We start from the raw sequence: 7,066 nt of genomic DNA, 5'->3' as shown, positions 1-7,066 counted from the left end.
TTGTAAGTTGGACCCTACATGGATTGCAAACTGAGACTACTTTAAAGAGAGATTTGATACTTTCCTGCTGTCTCAATCATAAGGCTGGCTAAAACGCTGGGTATAGGAGATATAGCTTAGCAAAGGCTTTGGAGAAACCAGGATTGCCAATCACAGGGAGTCAGCTTGAGCGGGGTGCTATTTTCTTCAACAGAGGAAATAAACTTGCAATCCCATAAGAACAACAACAATATCAACCAACCAGACCCCCAGAGCTCTGGGGGACTAAACCACCAACCAAAGAGTATACACAGAGGGAGGTTGGGGATTTAGCTCAGTGGTAGAGCGCTTGCCTAGGAAGCACAAGGCCCTGGGTTCAGTCCCCAGCTCCGAAAAAAAGAACCAAAAAAAAAGAGTATACACAGAGGGACCCACGGCTCACAGGGACCCATGGCTCCAGCCACATTTGTAGCAGAGGATGGTACTGTTTGGCATAAGAGGAGAAGCCCTTGGTCCTGTGAAGGCTGGTTTCCCCAGTGCAGGAGAATGCCAGAATTTTGAGTTGGGAGCGGGTTATGGGAGGGAGAGCATCCTCATAGAAGCAGGGGCAGGGGGCTTGAGAGAGTGGGGAACCAGGGAAGGGGATAACATTTGAAATGTAAATACATAAAATAAAAGAAAAAGGAAAGAAAAAAGAGAAGAAAATAAATGGCTGGGAATGCTGAAGTAAGTGGTTAAAAAAAACCTGGTCATCTTTAGCTATTCTATTAGGAGCCAACCTCCACCTGAATACTCCCAATATCCTGAGAATTGCTTAGGCCCTAATCCTGGGCCTTGTCAACAGTGGCTAAAACTCATTCCTATGAAAGAGACCTGTCAGGCTAGAGAAATGGCTCAGCACTGACTGCTCCTCCAGAGGTCTTGAGTTCAATTCCCAGCAACCACAAGGTGGCTCACAACCACCATGTAATGGAATCCAATATCCTCTTCTGGTGTGTCTGACAGCTACAGTGTACTCATATACAAAAAATAAATAATTCTTTAAATAAAGGAAGGAAGAAGAAAGGGGGGAGAGAGGGGGGAAGGGAGGGAGGGAGGGAGAGAGAGAGAGAGAGAGAGAGAGAGAGAGAGAGAGAGAGAGAGAGAGAGGAGAGAGAGAGGAATGTCTTAGATAGAGAACTGTCTTAGTTAGGATTTTACTAACAGACACCATGACCAACACAATTCTTATAAGAACAACATTTAACTGGGGCTGGCTTACAGGTTCAGAGGTTCAGTCTAGTATCATCAAAGCGGAAATATGGCAGCATCCAGGTAGGCATGGTACAGGAGGAGCTGAGAGTTCTACATCTTCATCTGAAGGCTGCTAGCAGAACACTGGCTTCCAGGCAGCTAGGATGAGGGTATTAAAGCCCACACCCACAGTGACACACCCACTCCAACAGGGCAACCAACACCTTCTTATTAGAAGGCTTGGCCACTCCCTGGGCCAAGCACATACAAACCATCACAAGGCCCTGTGTGCTTTGCATCTTCCACTAATAGAATCCATCTTTATGCTTGTCACAGATCCTATATCCTAGCACTGGTTTATCAGCCAATAGAATTCATTCTTACTGTAAAGGTCACAGGTGCTTTGCCTAATACTGTATTATTATAACTGTCATGTGCAAACTTTTTTCAAAAGTTTTACTATGCTTAAATACGTAAGAAGAATAAACCATAAGGTCAAACCCTGGAGGCTTTTTGGTTTGGGTTGGTTGACTGCTTGGTTATTGACTGGTTTGGTTTGATTTGGTTTGGTTTTTTGAGACAGGATTTTTCTGTGTAAAAACCTAGCAGTCCTGAAACTCACTTTGTACCAAGGGTCTCCTCAAACTCACAGAGATCGGTCTGTCTCTGCCTGGGTTATGACGCAGTGCCTACAGAGTTTTATTCTTCACCTTGTGTTTCCATATGTTTGAGGGTCATAAGGTTTGTGGGATACCTAACAACTTGGAACTTTAATTTTTGGCATATAGTGTAAACAATGTTACTATGGCTGATATTAAATCAGTGCAGATTTTTGTAGTTTTGTTTTTAAAATATCTAATCCACAGAAGCAAATCTCAAAATGTTTTATATCAAACCCAGTTATCTTAGAAAAGTATGGAAAGAAAAAAAAGAAAGAAACATATGAGAAGACTGTACAAAAGAATTGAGATTCTTTTTTTTTTTCTTTTTTTTCTTTTTTTCGGAGCTGGGGACCGAACCCAGGGCCTTGTGCTTGCTAGGCAAGCACTCTACCACTGAGCTAAATCCCCAACCCAAGAATTGAGATTCTTATTTATGAAGTTGAATAGAGGAACCATGGGCTTTACGGTCTTGATCACAAGGAGGCAAGAAAAGAAGTTCAGGAAATTCCCCCCTGAGGGCACTCGTCTAAAAAAGAGTCTTGGGGCGACACTTCCAATTTAGCTCAGTTCTCAACTCAGACGAGGCAAAGTGTTTTTTTTTCCAGACTCCCCAGGAAAAATCTGTCCCCACTCCCTTCTAGACTTTCTTATTCACCAATCAAGCCAATTTAAGGCAGTTACTTGATACAGTGCATAACCCCAACACCTCACTACCCCTCGAGACTGTGTTCCCCAGGATGGCCTTACCCTGTGGCTCTGTGACCTCGTGGGGACTGTTCTCTCTGGGTCTCTAGCTCTTAGCCCTGAATTTTCATCTTCTGTTGTCGTATTCTGAGAAGAAGCGTCTCTCCCCATCCCACTCAAAGGACCAAAGGGACCTCAGGGCACCTTTGGCCCTACAAACACAGGACTGTGTGTTCCAGAACAGAGCTTGAAAATTACAATTCTAGTTGGGTGTGAGATCCCAGCATCCAAAAACTATTTGACTGCCTCATTCACTTCAGTGGGTTATATTTATTTTTGGGTTTCAGGCCCCAGAACAAACAACTGAGAGGCATATTTTACTTACCAAAGCAGACCTGGCCTCCAACATCCCTCAGTCCCTACCTAGCATATGCCACCTTCTACCCTACTACCCCAGCCCAGGGCTCTTTCCCCTCAGACTCTTCCATATAACCAGACACTTTAGTCTCTCCACCCCTTTCTCCCCTCTTCTGCAAGAGTTCTTTCTCTCTTTCTCTTCCTCCCCACTATCTCCTTCCCCCATGGCGACTTCTCTGGTCTCTTCTTGGGACCTGAGAGCAGCTTCCCCAAAAACCTTCATGTATACATAATTCAATCTGGCTTGAACTGGCTCATTTTATTAATGGAGAAATAACTTAACCATCTATAGCCAACCAAAAGGGATGACACAGAGAAAAATCTAAGTGACTAGGGAGACCAAGGAGTGGTTCTGTCCGGCATCCATTTTGTCTGAGCAATTAGATGGTGTCCTTCAATTGGTTAATAACCTTACAAGAGTGAGGCCATTTGCATTTAAGTTAGGCTGTGATTTGCCCCATATAGAGAAATCCTTTCAGCCCAATTTAGGAAATGCAAGGACAGCTTTATGCTAAACAGTTCAATTTAACAAGAAGTAGTGTCTCATTGTTGATTTGAATTTGCACCAGTGTATTAAGTATTTCACTGTGTTCCTCTTAGCCACTCATCTTTTATTTCAATCTTGTCCTCGTTTTTTTAAATTCAAAAAAAATTTTTAAGAGAGTATCTCACTACTAGATTTTCAATCCTTCTGCCTCTGCCTCCAAGCCTCTGGGATCACATGTGTGTGTATTGCATTATTTATTTGTTATAATAAATTTAAATATTTTTAATTATAATATAATTTATTTGAATAATGTATTTACTTTTTTCAGACTTTGTCTTCTTGTTTTTTATTTAAGAAGACTTAGTGGGTAGAGAACAACAAGATTACAGCTTATTATTTGATATGTTTGTGTATCTGTATGTGTGCATATGTGTCTTCCTGTGTATATACCACATGTGTGCAGGTGTTTAAGGAGGCCAAAGAGGATGTCAGATCCCACAGAGTCAGAGTTACAGGAAGTTGTTGAAGGACCCTAGTTCTTACTGAAGTGTAAGCTATTAGAGGCTTGGCCTGGTAGAAAGAGGTCCATTATGGAATTCTTGTGAAGAACCCTAAGGGCTTTCACCAACTTGACACCCACCACCTCAGGTCAAAATTAGGCCAAGTACCAGCTTCCCGCCTGGGTCAAGGCTAGGCTAAGTTCCATTCTCCACCCACAGTTCTCAAGAGGAGCAGGGACATTCTTGAAAAACCACAGAATGTACTGACTGATAGTCACCTGACCCTCTGGTCCCAGATAGAGTTCAAATGCATGTCATATGCTTGCTAGCCAATAGATTCAAAGATCAATATGCTTAGCCAATAAGTTTAAAATGTAACCTGTACCCCTAAAAAGTATAAAATCTGCCTGTTACAGCCATTCGGGTTGCCTTCCAGTCACTTGCCCTGAGGGGCTGATTGAAGGTCAACCCTGATATGCCAGAAAATAAACCTCTTGCGTTTGCATCAAACTCCATTCTCGTGTCTCACTTTGCTGGGGGTCTCCTGGTAGTGAAGACTCATTTCGAGCCTTACATTGTGAACCACCAGTCATAGGTGTTAAAAGCCAAGCTGAAGTCACTGAACTGTATCTCCAGCCCCAGAATGTTTTTTAGCATCTTAAAGATGCCGTTATGTCATTTCAGCATCTTCCCATATGATGGCTTCTAATGAGAGCAGGCTGTGTTACTCTTCCCTCTGTGTTAAGTGGGCAACCATGAAATGGCTCCAGTCTATATTCTTCCCAGTCTATATTCCTGTCATAATTTCATAGAAAACCATTCATTACAGCAGCAGCACAGCAATATTGCTGAATAGAGTCCCTGAGCCTCAGCTGTCTATGACAATGTATGTTCTTCCTTAGATCGTAAATGTCCCTAAAGGCACATATGGTCCAGGCTTGGTCCTCAGCCTTTAGTGCCATTGAAAGGCGGTGAACATTTTAGGAGGTAGGACAGTAGGAAGTTAGGTCATTAGGACTATGCTTTTGTAGAGGTTAGGATATTGTTCCCCTCCTGTCTCTCTGGTGTTGCCTGGCTACCATGCTGTGAACAACCTCCCTAACAGCCATTCCCTACTCTGACACAGGACCTTCCCCTCCATGTCACAGGGCCAAGCAGGACCAAATGACCATGGACCTTAGTAAACTCAGCAACCATGACTCAAAATCTCTTGTTTTCCTCCTTATAAGTAAGTGGTTTATCTCAGGTACTCTATCAGCAGGAAAGATGACTAATTGAGAGTGTGTGCTGCAGATCATGTGCTACTAGAACACGAAGGAGTATGATATAGCAGAGAAACCCAAGTCGTAGGATGTATTCATCTTAGGGCTATCGAAAGCCTGGGGTGAGGGGTTGGGGATTTGGCTCAGTGGTAGAGCGCCTGCCTAGGAAGCGCAAGGTCCTGGGTTCGGTCCCCAGCCCCAGAAAAAAGAAAACAAAACAAAAAAAAAAAAAAAGAAAGCCTGGGGTGGGCGCGGTTGAAATGAGAGGAAGAGCATCATCATGGGACACATTTACTTGGACTCCATGCAGTGCTTTGCTGAACAGCTATTTGGCTACAACCCCATTTCTCTTTGCCCACCGTATCCTTTCCACTCACTGGGGCTTGATGATATTGACCACAGTTTTGACTTTTACTCCTTCACCTTTAAATCCAACAGCTTTGCTGTGTGTGGTTTTGCTAACTGGCTGTTGGCTATTTTCTCTTTGATTGTAATCCAGATGTTTCTGTTTCTTCGACATTGTGAATGACTCAGATGCTCTGAATTCTGTTATTTTCCTCTATTAGAAGCATATCTTGGTCCTCTAGGTGTGACTACTGTGGAATTTCAATGTGAAGCCCCAAGGTGTTTTTTATAGGACTGTCTGAACTGCCGAGACTCAAACCAGGTTCCAAGGCTTAGGGCTGTTTTCTTTGAGTTACTTGTAAACCAGCCCCATGTGCATTCAGGAGTCTCAGGGACTTGAGAAGAGTCTATAGGCCCATGCACTCCCACTTAGGGAGCTCCCTCCTTGGTTAGAATTTTCCACTCTTAGAGAAATTCCCACCTCCAGCAGCCCTACACACACACTCAGCATGCTAATCTGCCAGGTGGGCTGCAGCTTTTGATGTGTGTGGTTCCTTCTCCCATCTCATAGAGGCCATGCTCACAGGAGATACACAAGAATTAGTTCAGAGCCCTTCACAATTTATACCTTTGCATCAGCATGTCTCAAAACAGCAAAGCATCTGGCAGGAGCATGCCTTTGGTCCCTCTCTCTCTCTCTCTCTCTCTCTCTCTCTCTCTCTCTCTCTCTCTCTCTGTGTGTGTGTGTGTGTGTGTGTGTGTGTGTGTGTGTGTTATGTGCTTATTTTGTGGTCACTTACCCACTTCCTATCTTGAAGCTTGTGAAGATAATGTGTTAACACACATACTTTATAACCTGGAACCCAGCGCACCACACATATTACCTGTGGTTGTTGCTTAAAGCACAATTTGTCAACCGTGTTTCAGGCAATTAGTTTTTCCAAACTGTAAGTTTCTAGGGCAGCTAAAATGTGACCGGATACACAGAAAACACTTCATTCAAATTTCCACTCTATGTCCTATCTAGAGTGATGGGAATACACTCTGGATGGCGCCAGAGAGAGAGAGAGAGCTATTGAAAATACAGAACTTCTTGCAAAATGTCAGTCCATGTCTAAGATTAAGTTTGGGAAAATGTCTTTGCATTTCCAGTCGCAGCTGTTTGCCAGCATGTCCCCAATCACAGTGGGTCAACAGTTGCAACACGGATGAAGCTCTGAGCTCCAATAATGCATTCTTTGCCTGTATCTACTAAATGAGTAAGAAATAATGGATTTGTGGGGATGCTTAATTATTATCCCATTTGGGGCAGCTTGTGCGGATCTGGCCAGTTTCTGGTATATGTGCTTGACAAAATCAACTAAATGGGGTGGAGGAGCGCGGCTCTGTGAGCGGGTTGAGTCCGGCCCAAGCCCGCCGCCCAGCCCAGCCCCCTGGTCAGACCAGTCGGACGGCTTCGCTCTAGCCTGTCCCGCCCCAAACCTCCGATCGCCGCCC

This window comes from Rattus rattus, chromosome 5 (assembly GCF_011064425.1).
Source record: "Rattus rattus isolate New Zealand chromosome 5, Rrattus_CSIRO_v1, whole genome shotgun sequence".
NCBI lineage: Eukaryota > Metazoa > Chordata > Mammalia > Rodentia > Muridae > Rattus > Rattus rattus.
The sequence above is the reverse complement of the archived record's forward strand: the minus strand, read 5'-3'. Positions refer to the sequence as shown.